This window comes from Corvus hawaiiensis, chromosome 14 (genome assembly GCF_020740725.1).
Source record: "Corvus hawaiiensis isolate bCorHaw1 chromosome 14, bCorHaw1.pri.cur, whole genome shotgun sequence".
Taxonomy (NCBI): Eukaryota; Metazoa; Chordata; class Aves; order Passeriformes; family Corvidae; genus Corvus; species Corvus hawaiiensis.
Genome location: NC_063226.1, coordinates 20,563,166 through 20,578,495, shown reverse-complemented (window position 1 = coordinate 20,578,495; position 15,330 = coordinate 20,563,166). Strand labels below are relative to the sequence as shown.

General features: G+C 46.3%; 1 protein-coding gene across 2 annotated transcripts in view; it reads left to right on the top strand.

The window, feature by feature from the left end:
* Nucleotides 1-15,330, top strand: part of AMOT (angiomotin) — a 57,765-nt gene that overhangs the window by 6,846 nt on the left and 35,589 nt on the right. Inside the window, exon 1 of one of the 2 annotated variants that reach the window (XM_048318744.1) lies at nucleotides 4,206-4,985. The exons of the other annotated variant lie outside the window; for it this stretch is intronic. The gene's annotated coding sequence lies outside the window, so the exon portion shown is untranslated. Of the gene's footprint in view, nucleotides 1-4,205; nucleotides 4,986-15,330 lie in introns of those variants that run through there. 2 annotated transcript variants of the gene reach the window in all.

Below are 15,330 nucleotides of genomic sequence, written 5' to 3'. Positions count from 1 at the left end.
CGCATGTCAGGTTTGATGGTAGTAATTTCTGGTGCTGTTGGTCTGTGAATAGCTGTTGTTGCCATCTTGGTGAATGATAACTCATGTAATTCATGCCTCAGTCTCCTGTCTGATTCTGTTTCCCTTCAGAAATGGTAGCTGCTCTCCAGCTGTACCCAATGGCAGGACCCGAGGAAGCCTTTCAGGCTTTGTTACAGCTCAGGGCTGGATGTGGCAGCAACACCAAATCCTCTGTGTATGACTTAAAGATAGCCATGGCCATCCTGAAGGTGCTGGGTGCTAAAACCAGGTGGTAAAACAGCAGTAAAAGCTGCAGTACTGCATGTCCAAGCTCACTGTGCGTGTGGGCAGCAAGGCAGGGCCTCTGCAAGTGCAGACTGAGCTCCCAGCCTGACTTTGGACCAATTGTCCAACCCTCCTGTACCTTGGTGCCTTCTGCACTCATTTTTTGGTGATTTTTAGAAGATTTTGAAATCTTTTAGTCTTGTTTTAATCTGTGTTCCCAAACATGTTGGTTCGCTTACTTCCTTTTCTTCAATGAGTACCTGTCAAACTGACCTGGAAGTGTCCAAGGCCAGGTTGGATGGAGCTTGGAGCAACCTGGTCTAGTGGAATGTGTCCCTGCCCATGGCAGGGGGATAGAATGAGATGAGCTTTAAGGTCCCTTCCAATCCAAAGCATGCTGGGATTCTGAGTTTGGCTTCTATGACAAGAAATACACTCTCCCTTTTCAGAAGTGCCTATGCCTTGCTTCTGCTCACATTCCTGGCAAACATGCTCAGCTTCTCTTCGTAGGCTTTTTTACTATTTCCTGTATTACTGTCTCTTTACTGTAGGGTCATTATTTTGCCCAATAATGTATTTTATAGACAAAAACCCCCCTCACTTTGGTGGGGACGTTCTGTCTGGCCCCATGAGCTAAATGCCACTTCTGAGCCCTGCTGACACTTTATATTTATTTGCAAGAAGAAAAGCTCTGTTAAACTGGCCTAAGATCAGAGATCCATGGAAATTAATTCAAGCCCCTGTGCACTGTGCTGAGTGGATGCTGAACTGAGCTGTGGTGTGTCTGTACAGGAGGGATAATATCAGCAGCTTCCTGAGCTCCAGCTGCTGTGGACAAAGGGCGGCAGAGTTACAGCCATTCCTGGAGGGAGGAACTTTAAGATGGAGGAATTTTCAAGAATGTGAAGGACAACCTCTTAAAAAAAATTGTAGGTGGAGCAATTCCAGGTTTTCCTCAGCCCGGGATTTATTCTCCTACTTTGAACTAGTTGCCGTTGTAGCTCTTATCTTTTGTGCTTTTTAGCACAACCACCGTGACCTTTGTGTGATTGCATAAATTGGCCCCAGCACGCTGGAACAGTTATTAGGAACCCCTTTCTTGTGTTGTTTCCTGAATTCCCACATTGTGGCGTGATGTGTGTATGGAAACTGCTCGCTTCCTCCGCTGGCAGCCGTTCAGATGTGCTGGAGCTCCTGAGCACCGGGCTGGACGGGGAGCTGGGTGAAGGGAGGATACAGGGGGAGAGTATTTTAAGGAAGAGAATTTGGATTTCATGCAGCTTTGTTCTTTTGCAGTTCTGATAAGGCTGGTATCTCCAGTTGTGTGGGTTGAACATGAGCAGTGCTCCTGGAATAGGCAGCAGAGGAGCCGAGGTTAACATGCCTCGGGCAAGGCTCGCTGCTCCCCAGTGCCTGCATGAGGCAGTAGTTGTGCTTTGCTGATGACTCTGCCTCCTCTCTTTACGCCCATATTTTCTTTGAGCACGTGGGAGGGAGACAGGATGTGTGACTGAAGCACAGTTTATAACTCTTTCCCTCGCTCTAGATGTGCATTTCCCTTACAGCGCTGCCCCACAGCATCCAGCAAATGTGGGCTTCAGTAGCTGCTTCTGCACTGCCTTTTTTTTCCCCTTTGGTGCTTCAAACTATAAGGTTATGGGATGTTAATGAGCTGTTTACATGTGTTTCTGCATTTCTTCCATTAAAACATTCCAGTGAATGAATGTTGGTTATGAGGGGGGAAAAAATAGATGTTTATAGATGCTGCATTTGGGATTTCTGTAATTTGACTTCCTGAATTTTTGTCCAAAGTCTTTCTTTTCAATGTTAAGAGTTGGGAATGTCGGAAAGGATTTATTTGCTCAGAGTGATTAAAAGGTAAATGGCTGAATCATGCCATCTCTCCTCACATGAAGGCCAAATTTCACAGTGCAAGGATTTGACATGTGGCCAGTTTTTGCACTTTCAGTTCTTTTTTGGAAACTGGTGGCATCTGAGGCCCAAGCCTTACCAAATTGGGGCTGCTCAGTGGGCTTCATATTTGCATGATCAGGCCTTTATGTATTAATCAGCTGTGGACACACTGTGAGAGCTGCATTCAGTTTTTTGTTTCACTCCTTTTTGAAATTACAAGGTAATGACCAGGAGCCAAGTGGAAGCTGTCACTGGGAGATTGTCCTCCTCGGGAGTTCAGGACAGGAACGACCTCACTGGGGGAGGATTCCAGTGCTCCCTATGCAAAAGCTGGAGGAGGAGGTGGATTGTGAGAAAGGCAGGGTACGATTATTTGTACACAAATAAGTCCCAACTGAAGGACCAGTTTGTTATCTCTTGGCCTTGTTTAGACTGGGGATTTGCCCTGATTACAGGGATTGGGTGAGAAGTTGGTGTTGCTTAGCCCATTTCAGAACAAGAGCTTTGCCTCTCTGATGCAAAGACTGGTTCCACTGCAGAGCTGACTGTGTTACTGCCATTACTAATCCTCTGTTAGCTCTTCCAAAACATGACTGCATTAGGTCTTTCTTTTTAGCAACATTTTGGGATCCTTTTACAGGCTTTTGAATGGGGACACATGCACAAAGGTGATGTGTTCATGCTTTGCTGTAAAGGTTATGGAATGTTTGAAGCTAAACTGTTTTAGGAGTTGAAATTCCACAGTGTGATTCCAGGCACTGAAGACTTCAGCAAAAGCCACCTCTGAATGTGGCCACCATCTTTTTATCATGTGATAAAATGCCGAAACACAGCAAAATCAGAGTTGTATTCGGGGAGAAGAACAAGTGTCTTCAGTCTCTTCTTTCCACTCCACACTGACCATTATTTCCCGCTGTGGCGGAGTAGTAGCAGTCTGTGGATATTTCCTATTAGGATAGCCTGAGCTTTGGAAGATCACATGATGTACATTTTGGTTTTAAGGAGAACATTATATACAGGGATCTCCTTTAATACCCTGCCTATGTGCAGTTAGCATGATCATTTCTTGCCACACTTTTCATTTATTTTCAGCTTTTGGCCAGTGAAAAGGAGAGTGAGTCCTGGGCTGGCGTATGTTGATATATATCCATTTCACTCCAGTGGCTTTGCAGCTTGGTTTTGATGGGGCTTCCACAGGTGCCCAAGTGGCTCCTCCCGCAGAGGGACCAGGGCTGTCCTGGGGGCCACTGGGCAGAGCATCACTGGCCAGGTGAGGGAGGGGATTGTCCTGCTGTGCTCTGCACTGGGGTTTTCTCGCCTCGAATGTTTTGAGCAGTTTTGGGCACCACAATATAAAAAAGACATCAAGCTTTTAGAGAGTGTACAAAGGAGGCCACGAGGATGGGGAAAGTTCTCGATGGAAACTCTTATGAGGAGTGGCTGAGATCACTTGGTTTGTTCAGCCTGTAGGAGGCTGTGGGGAGACTCACTGTGGTCTTCAACATCCTCCCGAGGGTCAGTGGAGGGGCAGCTCCGATCTCTGCTCTCTGTGAGCAGGGTCAGGAGCCAAGAGAACGGCTGGAGCTGTGTCGGGGAGGTTTAGGTTGGGTATTTGGGAAAGATTCTCCCCTCGGAGGCTGCTGGGGCACTGAACATGCTCCCCAGGGCTGGTCACGGCCCCAAGGCTGCCAGAGCTGCAGGATGCACACGCTCTCGGGGATGCACAGGGTGGGGTTGTTGGGGCGTGTGTGCAGGGCCGGGACCCGCAGCGGCTGCTCGCCGTGGCTGCCGTGCGGCTCGGGCCGGTCCGTGTGTCCGTGTGTCCGTGTGTCCGCACACAATAGCGGCGGGCGGGCGGAGCGGAGCGGAGCGGAGCGGGGGCGGTGCCGCGGGCGGGGCGGGCCCGGGGGCGGCGGCGCTTCCTGCCCGCCCCGGCCCAGCGCGTCCCGCGGGCCGCCCGCGCCCACAGCAGCGGAAGGAGGCGGAGGAGGGAGCCGAGCCGCCCGTGCCGTCCGCTCCGCTGGGCTCCGCTCCGTGCCGCCGAGGCTGCCCCGGTGCCGCTCCGCCGCCGCGCACAGGTAACCGCGGAGAAGCAGCGAGCGGAGCCGAGCCGAGCCCGCCCGGGCGCGATGCCGCGGGCCGCCCTTCGCTGCCGGGGCCGCGGGCGCTGCGACTGCCCCGGGCGGCGCTGCCACTGACAGCCGAGCTGCCACCGCCGGGACGCGCGGACTTCCCCCTCTTTGTGTTTATTCTGCCGCCCTCGAGGTACCGCTATCCTCCTCCCAGCGACCGCGGGCAGGTCCTGGCTGACTCTGGGATTTTTTTTTTTTTTTTACCCTTCCAGCTCGATTGCCTGTTCTGAAAGTATATTTATTTATAATAAAAGAGAAAGTCGAGCCACAAATCCAGTTCGTATCGCATTCCCCGTTCTGTGGAGTCCGGTTTATTTCTGCGGTTAAAAAAAGTTTACTCCCCCTCCTCCAGTTTTATTGACACTGAGGATGAAGAAGGATTTGCAAATGAAAGCGCCTTGAAATACAGCATCTTTTGGAGACAGCTCTGCAGTTCTCCAGCCCGTTAAATCTCGAATTCCACCCTTTGCCCCTGCTGAATCCACTGTTCTGCCCTTTACTCTCTGGGGTAAAAAACCAACCAACAACAACAAAAACCCGAGGGGAAAAAGAATACCTTTGGCAGCAGGGAAGCTTTGTGTGACTGACCCAACGAGCTACAAGTGTCCAGTTTCTGAAAAGAAGAAAACCCTTTTGTCTTCAGCAGATCAGTAGGTAAGAGATGTGCTCATGCTGCAAGGGACTCGGCATTCTTTCTTCAGTCTAAACCTGGGAGTTAGACTGGCTGTCTTCTCTGTCAGCTTTTGTCCATCACTTCTCTCTCCTGTAAAGTTTACTTTTCATCTTGCAAAATTCTTGCAAAAAACCCCCCAAAAAATACACTCATCCACCTATTTCACCAATGGTAGTAAATTGCCAAAATGAATAGTGGTGTACTTGTGTGTAATTGGATTGAGTAAAACTCGGTGGAAGTCGCTGAAGTGGGTTTGTGTCAGGCTGTGTTTGAAAGCAGCCGTTTCTTGTGGTGCTCTTTTCTTTTGAGAAAATAATTGCAGTCATTGTGCTTGTAATCCACGTGTTGAGATTGTCTTTGCTGGTCGTGCTCCACAGAGGAGCACGTATGTGCATTCACATGTGCATTTATGTATCACACGTGCAAACAGGGCTGCCACGATCGACTGATTTCTTGTTTCACACTGGAATTTGTTTTACATTAAGTGCTTTACTGCTGTGTCACAAGGTGTAAAAGTGTTGCACCCATAATTAACACGCCTTAACAGATTATTGAACATGGTCAGGAGCATGCTTGGCACTGCTCAGAGTGAATATGAGGGGATGTTTTCTTTGTTTTGTGATTTTTTTTTTTTTCGAAGTAAGACTGAAAACTCAGCAGGGACATGTGCACATAATAACTGGATGGAGGCCCAGTCTCTGTGCAGGGAAACATATTTTGCAGAATACTTCTTTCTGTAGGGGCCGAGTGCTGAGTGTGTCCTGGTTTACAAGTGATAATACCACAGGGAATGTCTCATTTTCCTTCTCCCCCAGCTCTGTACCTACATTCCTCCTTCCCCTCCTTCCTTCTTTGCTACCAGCCATTTCTGCAAGGGAAAGACCCGTGGAATTTTGTGTGGCTAGTAGTAGGAGTCCTTGTGTCAGGGAAGATTGTATTGTTCCCTGTGGAATCACACAGCATCCCCCAGCAGGAGGAACTGCGTGTTCATGTGGTGAAACCAGCCTTGACATCGAGCTCTTCCCCACTGCGTGGGTTTTTCCTGTGGATGATACAGGAAATGCTATATATTGGTCTGTCCTGCTCCCTGTTCCTCCTTCTTTTTAAAGGTTTTTTTTCCCTTCCTCTTTCTGGGGGGATTTCTGTGGGAAAAGAAAGCAGAAAAGTTGGGGCAGCAAGTCTGAGCTGCTGGACCCTCCAAGAACTGGGGGTGCCTCAGTCTCTGCTGAGGTGCAGCAGCCAGTGGGGCACCTTGTGAGGGGCCTAGGGCAGGTGACTGACCAGAATCCATCCTGGGGCAGAGGACAGGGCATTGGTTTTGGCCGCTGGCTCACATTTTTCTGCTGCCCTTGACTGTTTCTGAGCACTGAGCCTTTCTACCAGGTCAGGGTGGGAACACAGGAACTGTGTTCTCGAGCTTTCCCTACACCCTCGTGCTGCTCCCATGTGAGTGATGGGCAGCATCACGTTGGTTTTTCAGGGCTGCTATGAAAACATGAACCCTACCATCAGGACCATGACCCTGTTAAATCTCTGGGTCAGACTTTCACCAGGGTTACCTCAGTGACTGCTCCTCGAGGGAGTAGGGTCATGAGCTGACCCTGGAAAAATTTGTGCTGTAGCTGAAGTTGCAGGTTCATCTGGGACACCTGGTCTCCCTCTCTTTTACTTCCAGGACACTTATTTGCAACATAACCCTGTCCATCAAAGATTCCTGGGAGCCACAAAGACAACATAGAATGATTTATTTTTCTTGAGGAAAGGGTGGGATTTCTAGATGGAGGGAATGGGGGTGCCTGCTCATCCCACAAGCTCTTTGTCTTTAGGATTCTGGAGGTGTTTTGCAGGCAGCGCTGGCTGCCCTGGGGAGGGGGCTGGCAGAAGGGAACTGGGCAGTGTGGAGTGGGCAGAATGGGCCACGTGGTGGGACGTGGGATTGGAGTTTGCCATGACACTTATTTAAATTGTGCTGGCTGGTTAATGTGCTGGTAGCGTGGTTCATCATCCTGCCTGTTCCTGGTGACACATGGCATCAGACTGTGCCATAAACGTGGGACAATCATTCCCCTTTCCTGAAGCACACTTCGGACTAATGCTTCGTAGCAGAGAATGCCACAGCTGGGCCACAAGGTTTTCATATGCCTTTGATACAAGTGTATAAAAATTCTCTGCCGCCTCTAATACAGCTCAAAGGGCAGCTGATTTAGACGTGCCTAAGTGTTGAGGTCAGGAGATCACATTCCATAGGTTACTAGATGAAAGTGCTTCAAGAGGACATAGCATAAATATTTGATTCATATAGAAGGGATTGGTGCAAATCCTTTTGTTCCTTCCACAAAGATGTTCTGGAGGAAAAACGCTGTTAGGAGGAAAAAAAAAAAAAACCAAACCCACGGAACAACAGAAAACTTGTAACTTCTTTGTGCTAGAGGAAGCTGGATGGTAACATAGTGTATTATTGCTGAATTCCACTAAGGTTCTTCTCGTGGGATACACCGTCTTGGAGAACACTGAAGGGAACTAATGTTTTTAAGTGTAAAATGACTCATAATGCATGGGCTCTTGAGGTTGGGTTTAGCATTGTATGCAAACATTGCCAGCTGGTGGGGATCTTTTGGGATAAATAAGAACTATATTTGTACAAGGAGGCTTGAATGATGCATTTCAGATGCATCCTGATTAGCATAAGCTATTCACTTTGCAAAAGAATAGCCAGAATCCCAGAAGTGGAGATAATTTAATAGTTCTCTTGTTCTCTTTAGTCTGTCTTGCATCAGTAGACTGACCAATCTTTTTGTTTATTTAGAAATAAGGTTGCACTGCTTTGCTGCCACATTTTCCTAACCATGACAGTGAAATTGAAAATTTGCAACCCCCCAAGTTCTCAAAGCATAAATGCTTCTCCCACTTCTAGCCCTTCCTTTTGTTTCCAGTTGAGTGTAATGTGATTTATTTTTTTTTTTGGTGGCTATTTTGATAGAACAACTTGCACCATTTAATTCTTCCTAGGGCTCAGCACAATGATGCCTTGCTCCATGGCTGGGGCTCACTGTCACTGCAATGAACAAACAGCTCAAGTAAAATTCGAGCTCATTAATGCTTAATTTTCTTAACGTGGAGCAAAATCTGAGCTTGGTGTAGATTGTTGCCATATTAATGTATACACAGGAATAGGTCTTCAATTTTAGAATTATCAGCAGTCCAAGAGTGTGTTAATGTATAAATACTTCTGGCAGTGAAAGAATTTGTCTGTTTATACCCCTGGTGGGGCAGAACTCCTCGTGCAGTTCTTGCTTCTTTCTTACTGGTGGTTATTAAAGAGCTGCAGAGCTCTGCCCTGCTGGGAGGACAAAACCAATATAATAAAGTTCTTACACGTTCAGAACATGCATTAAACTAAAACCTGGCTCCAAACACCTGTAAATGATGCGATTCTCTGCTTGGTGCAGAATATGTTATGTGTTGGGTTCTGTTGTGAATTAAAAAGAAAACTATGACCTTGTTCTTGGCAAAAGGTTCTTGGATTAATAGATGTTCCCACTTTGGGCTGAAGTGTAAATGCTTTCAGAATAAAGTAAGATGCCTGTTTTCCCCCATCTGGCTGTCGTTGCACATTCCCACAGTTCAAGGTATTTTCAGACACTCACTTTTGAAGAAGTCCTCTCAAAGGGTTCCTAATCAAAGCAGCCTTATGGATTTTTTTTTTCTCCTTGCTATTGTGGACAATATAGTGGGAGTGGAATGTCCTTGGTTGCCAATGTTTGCTGCTAGGTATCCCCCTTCCATGGAGACCAAGTGTTTATAAAAGTGTGAGAACAGCCATTCTTGGGGATTGGCAATAAGGTCCAGGGCTCTCTTTCTCCTCTTCTGTCCACTGAAATACAAGAGAGGACTTGGTTCCTCATAGAAGTGTTCCAAACTGCCTATTGCTGGGGTTATACACTTTCAGGAAGCCCTAGAGGATTTGTCAAAGTGATTTAGTCCATTGTGTTGAATCTGGGCCACAACCCATTTCTCTAAGCTCATTGCTTTCAGGAATTCTCTGCTTCTCTTACTTTCTGATGAGTAGTTACTTTCTAGGTTAGACTTCCACATACCCTTGTGCCTGATCCTCTCTGTGCACATGCCCCATATGTGGCAGCAGCATCATATTGTAGATTTAAATCATTGTCTTTTATGAAAGAGCAGGCACATACCTGCCCTGTGAGTCCAGTCTGGCTGCAGGAGTTGTTAAACCCTTTTATACAGGAGAGAGTGTATTCCCAAACAGCTCTGGAATGCAGTGCTGGCCACAGGAAGAACTTCATCCTGCAGCCTCCATGGCCATACCTTCAGTCTTTGCAAAAGGTTCATGCTTTGGACAGATCTGAGACTGGGATTGTGTCCATGTGAAAGTAATGGGCTGTATGGAGAACTCTGAAGTCAGCAAGTATCCAAATTTTGCGTATTACCTGGCTCTCCAGAGTAGCCTTGAAATGTTGTCTTCAAGACAGAAAAAAGATCCAACAACTTTGGGGAAAACTAGTGTGAAGTTGTTTCTAGGAGCAATTAATTTTTAAATATGTAATTGAATCTTTTCTTACTGCCTGCTATGCCTGTAAGTGAAAGGAGTTTTTCGTGGTTGATGGAATTTGTGTTTACATGGACACTTGGATGAAATTTTTAAAGTAAGAATAGATTTGAAACTTACTTGTGTATAAATGGCCATTCAGGGCAAACCAGACATTTGATGTCAGCGGGAGCTCGGTGCCTGAGGAGTGAATAGGAATGGAAAATGAAGTATCATAAATAAAAAAACCCCCTGTGAACAGAATTCAAAGGCCTATGGAAACAAACTTCTCAAAAAAAAAGGAAGTTTTCTTCTTCTTCTTTAAAATCTTGTCTTCGTAGAGTGGAGAGGTTTGTGTGAGGTGCTTGGCTTAGGTGCAGGAAGAACAGAACGTGTGTTGGAGCCTCCCCTGGTGCCTGGGGATGGAGCTGTGGCCATCCCTCGTGGTGGTTGTAGGATGTGGCATCCCTTGTCGTGGGCAGCTCCCATAGGGCTTGGCTGGCCCTGGAAAAGTGAGGGCTCCCTCCTGTTCCCAAGAGCTGAGCGTCTCCTCTCTTCGTGGCAGGCAGTCTGCATTCTTGGTCCTGCAGAAGGGCTTCAGAGATAAATGCTGCCATTCATACTTGCTGCTTTTTTACTTTCTCGTCCTCTCTGAGAATGACTCTTGTCTAGTTTGGTTGTGTCTCAGCTTAAAATAACCTTTCTTTTTTTTTTTTTTTTAATACTAAATATTTGAAATTCCTTGGGAGTTTGGAGAGGCCTTTGGTCATTTTCCTCAGTAAAAACTGTTGGGCTATATAAGGTTCCACCAGTATTGGTCACAGTATAGAACCAGACTTTGTGTAAATGACAAAAAAGTTCACTGATCCAATAAAATTGGTTTTTGAAGGCTTATTTGTATTAGCAAAGCACTTACAGTGTCTAATAGTAGACTAAGATGTTGTTGAACAGTTCTCTTATATGAATGTTTATGAATTAAACTAGTTTAGGATTTTGTTTAATGAATTAATTAGCATTTGTAAGACCTTGTCTGAGAGTTGTGTCACAGAAATATCTTTTTAAAATGTTTTGTGTCTCTACACAACTTGGTTTTTGAAAGAATTACTTAATATATTAGGATTATTTACTGTAACCCTCAAGGAAAGTAATTCCACATTTCAGTGACTTTGTTCCCATCAGGGTTTGGTGGACTTTTCCTGCTGTTCTAATTTGGGTGGTTCTGTGTTCAGCTGAAACAAATTTGATTGCTTCATACTAGGGCTAGCCTGTCTTGTTGTGGGGCTTGGGAAAACATATCTTCCTTGTTTTCCCATTGTCTTTTTGAAAAGAAACAAAGCTGAAACCTCCTCTGTATTTTTGGAGAGCCAGAACTTAAAACCAGTGTGAGATGCATCCCTGCCTGTGCCGGGGGGTTGGAATGAGATGGGTTTTAATGTCCCTTCCAACCCAAACCAGTCTGGGATCCTGGGAGAGCCTGTGGAGGTGCACGAGGAGGTGGTAATCTGGAGTTTTCTGGAGTCATCACAGCTGAGTGCTGATGTTTGTATTGGGTAAAAACAAATTTGGAATGCTTTTTACTGTACAATGATGAAGCTTGAAGCGCCTAAGAGCCATTATGTAGCCTGTTCCACCCTTCCTTTGGGTAAGATCAGGGATCCGTGGAGAGCGGGCAGAAAAGAGCACTCCAAAGTTACATGGAAAAGAGCAGCTTTTGCTCTTGTTGAATTGGGATTGGGTGTGGAGCACTTGGATCTCCTTTAAAAAAAGAAAAAGCAATAAAAAAAGCTTAGCACCCCTGGGGGGAAGAGTGGATTTAGCATGTGTTGAAAGCCCAGTGGATTTCTGATTTGGGGGAGTAGGGATGGCAATAGAAACTGTGTGTGGGAAACTGCTGGCCCCATCCCCTGCTGCTCAGGGGGTTTGAAGGGATGCTTCCATGGAGCAATCTCAAAAGGCTGGGATGCAGATCAGGGCCCAGGGTGGTGCTGGGGGAGGCAAACTGCAGGATGTGTTCCCTTGGGAGACCCAGGACAGCAGCCTGGAGAGGCCCTGGCACTGCATTCCTCAGGCAGGGGAGAGCTGAATGCATTTCCTGCACCAGCCCTGCTGGCATTGACTGAGCTCTGAGTGGGAGCAGGGAAGGTTAATCACCTTGGATTTGTGCTCAAGGAGCCATGTGTTACCTCTGGTTTCTGTGCACTCCATGAAGTTCATTTTGTTCATTAGAGCTCTAAATCTTTAACTATTTTTCTGCAGCTGCTGAGGATCCTTTGCAGAAGTATCTTCTCCAGCTGTAGGAAACACTCAGAAGGTTCCTCTGCCTTCTGCTTGCACAAGTCCTGGGATGCCAACATCCTTGATCCATTTAGGCAGAATCTGTGCTTGCTGCTCCTGTTACTACAGAAAATCTTTCTAGCAGTGATGGAGTTTATATTGCCAAGGAAGAAGTTGTGCTGGTGTGGTTTACATGAGGTTTCCTAAGCAATACACCTAAAACAAATTATTTCCTACTGTAACTGCATCTGTTTTAGAGTGGTTGCTGGAATACTTGCATTGAAAGAAATCAATTCCCTGAGTGACATAGTTGTGGCAACAAAAAACATCAATGTAGGCCAGGACTTAGCCAGTCATCACTGTGCTAAAATGAATGGAGTAATATCTTCCTCCCAGTGTGGTGGTGAGGCTCAATTAATCATCTTATAGGTAATTAAAGGTTTTTTACAAGGTGCACATGAAAAGCCCATGTGGTTATGATAAAAGAACAACACCAAAACCACTTTTATAACATCCTTGCTGTCTAAAATGCAGTGGGCTGGATCTTCTGTAGGGTTTTACTTTTAATTCATATTTTTAACCCGTGGTACCTGCTGAGATCTCTTGGTGGTGTTGGGCTATCCCAGTACTGCACTAGGTTTGTGCCCTTCTGTGGGCCACAGCATCTGTGACTGACAACTGGCAAGGTTACCTGTATTTTAGCTGTTTCTTTTTCTAAAGGAAACAAAAAGCAGCCCTTAGACCAGAGGAGGGGCCATGCCTGCCTGCTTTCCGGATTCTGTGGTTAGTCCCGTTAAATTCTGTGAAACTGCTTTCTGAAATAAGAAGAGCTCCTCCATATGGGGGCTTAAAATAGTTTAAATTGTGGTATTGCTAGGAAAAGCCAGAAAATTCCATGCTAAAGTTAGGCCGTAGTGGTTGTTTTCTTCCCTGCATCCTCCTCCACCTACATTTTTTTATTTGTGTCAACTTATGATATAAATTTTCAGGATGTCACAACTGACATAGGAGGAAAAACTACCTTAAGGTGGCACAAAATGGATATATCTGTTTAGGGATAATATTTCCATTGTTTTCAGGAGTGCTTAAGCTTTTAGGTTCGAATTTTGACTTTATTTTTAATGTGGATGGTGATTCCAATCTTGGGTTTGTTTTTTTTTTTTTTTGTTTTATCTCAGCAGCAATTAAAAGAGTCTGATCCTATCTGTAGGGACAAATGATGCACTGTCAACATTTTGTTCCCTTCTGATAATGCACATGAAACTGGTTTGCGTGTTTGAAGATTACATTTTACTCTCACATGGTTTTCATTATCTGAGAGCCCCGAGGAGAGGCCTGGACTAAATCAGGGAAGGAATGGAGAAACCACACAATGCAATGAAACTGGTGCTGAGGCATAGTTGGGATAGTTGTGGGACAGGGGCTGCTGACGACAGAAGCAGGGCGCTGCCTGAGTGCCAGCAGCAGCGAGAAGTGGAGCATTCGCAAAAGACAAAACAAAGCTTGATGTTGAATTAAAACTGCGGCTTGGGCTTGCAGCAATCCCCCAGTTCTGCAAGGATAATTACTGGAAATCTGCGAAGTTTCAAGCAGATGAATCTTGCTCGGTCTGTGCTGGGAGGCAGCCTCTGAAATGAGACCTGGTGTGGCTAAAGCTGCCTGAGCTTGAGCTGGTTTTAGCAAGAGGACGTCTAAAAGGTGAGATCTTGGCCTTTCTGGAGTTGGTAGCAGAGCTCCCATTGCCTGTGCTGGAATTTGTGTTTCACTAATTATGCAGAAGCGGCAGTACCTGCCCATAAAGCGTTGTGACTCTGCAGATGTGTGAGCAGTGTTAGGTGGTGCTGCGTAACAGTTTAAGTAATTGAGTGGTGGGATGTCTTCATGAAGAAATATTCTCAATAAAAACAGCTGGTTTTCCTATTAGACTGGTATATTCAGAATAAATCCTCCTGCCCCTGTGACTTTTAAAATTTTATGGAGGAACTTGAAATTCCATAGCATTCTTTTCAAAATGCTTAAAAGCCATGACACATTCCTATTTATACCGGGCTTTCTAAGTGTTTATTCTTCTCTCTTTTTTTTTTTTTTTCCTTTGTAATATAAAGCCTAAATTATGTTGGTGAAGATTATAGGAACTTCCCTGTGAAGAAATTGATACTTTTTAGTGAGGGGAGCAGTAATTCAAAGGTCAAGTAAGGTCTTCTCAGTTTTTTCCTTTGAGATGTTATTTAGAGGGGATCTTCCCATGTTGATGTCTTGACTTATTTATCTCCAGCCAGGCCAAGCAACTCACTCCCTTTTCTTCAGGCCTGCCAGGCTGCCCTGTGCCTGGTCCCAGTGGCATGAGTGTTTGAGGGCTAGGGTTAGGGACAGTCTAAGCCTTGCTCAGGTGGACTCAGTTTGACTGGGAGAGTTGTTAAAACTGGGACCAGTCTTTGGTTGTTCTCGTGGCCTCTCGTTGCTGTAGCCCGATGATCTAATACAATGGGTATGCATCTTATTTGCCCCCCTCCGGGTGACATTGTTCTTGTTTTTCGTTAAAAGAAGGAAGTTTTTCTTGTTTGCCCGGTGACTCTGCCCTTCTGGAATGAAGATGAGTAATGCTGGCAGCACTCCATGCACCTGCTAGGTGCCACCCTCCGGGATCACCTGAGCCACGGGCAGCAGATGGAGGCAGGCAGGGCCGGGAGGGCTGAATGGGAGCTGGGGAGGTGTTTATGGTTGGAGTCTGGAACCTCCTCCTGGTTAGGAGCAGGTGCTAAAGCGCTTTCACAGCGCTGGGACTTGCTGAGTGCTGCCTTGCAGGTCTGGGTGTTGGCGCCAGACGTTGGGAACATTTATTCTCCAGGACTATCCTGATGTGTGTTCCCTCCCTTCCTCCTCCTCTTCCTCGGGTAGGACTGAAAGGAAGCAAAGAGCATTCAGTGATAACCTGCAGTATTCATTGAATAATTTGGGACCTCGCCTCTGAGTCCCTGGTGCTCCCAGCCACTTCAGAGTGAGTGTGTGTGCAGAACAACCACAGTTCCAGTGATCTTGGAGACACCCAGGCTGAGTGAATTCTGCAGGATCAGGGATCAGCCTGCGGGGTTTGCGTGGGCCATGGAGCAGCGGAGTGTTTCCATTACCCAGGGGATGACTCAGCATGGGAGCATTGCCCGGGGACCTCACAGCTGGTCCTGTCCACACTGTCTCTGTTTCATGTCCCCTCCTCTATTATAGAGTGCAGGTCTGTCTGAAGGTAACCCTGCACCTAAAAAACCAGCCTAAAACCTCATCTACCTGATAGCATCTCATCCCCTGCTGCCAACCAGGATGGGCAGTATCACGAGCACATCCTTTAAGAAAAACCACAGAATTACTTTGCAGAATTTGCATCTGGAGTTTGAAGTCTGTCACTGGATTGTTTCAGGTGTGAGTGACACAAAACTTCGGAGTAAAACTGAAAGTGCTTAACTGTACTTCAGCCCTGATGAGGTGGTGAACCTGTTCCCATCCCACCT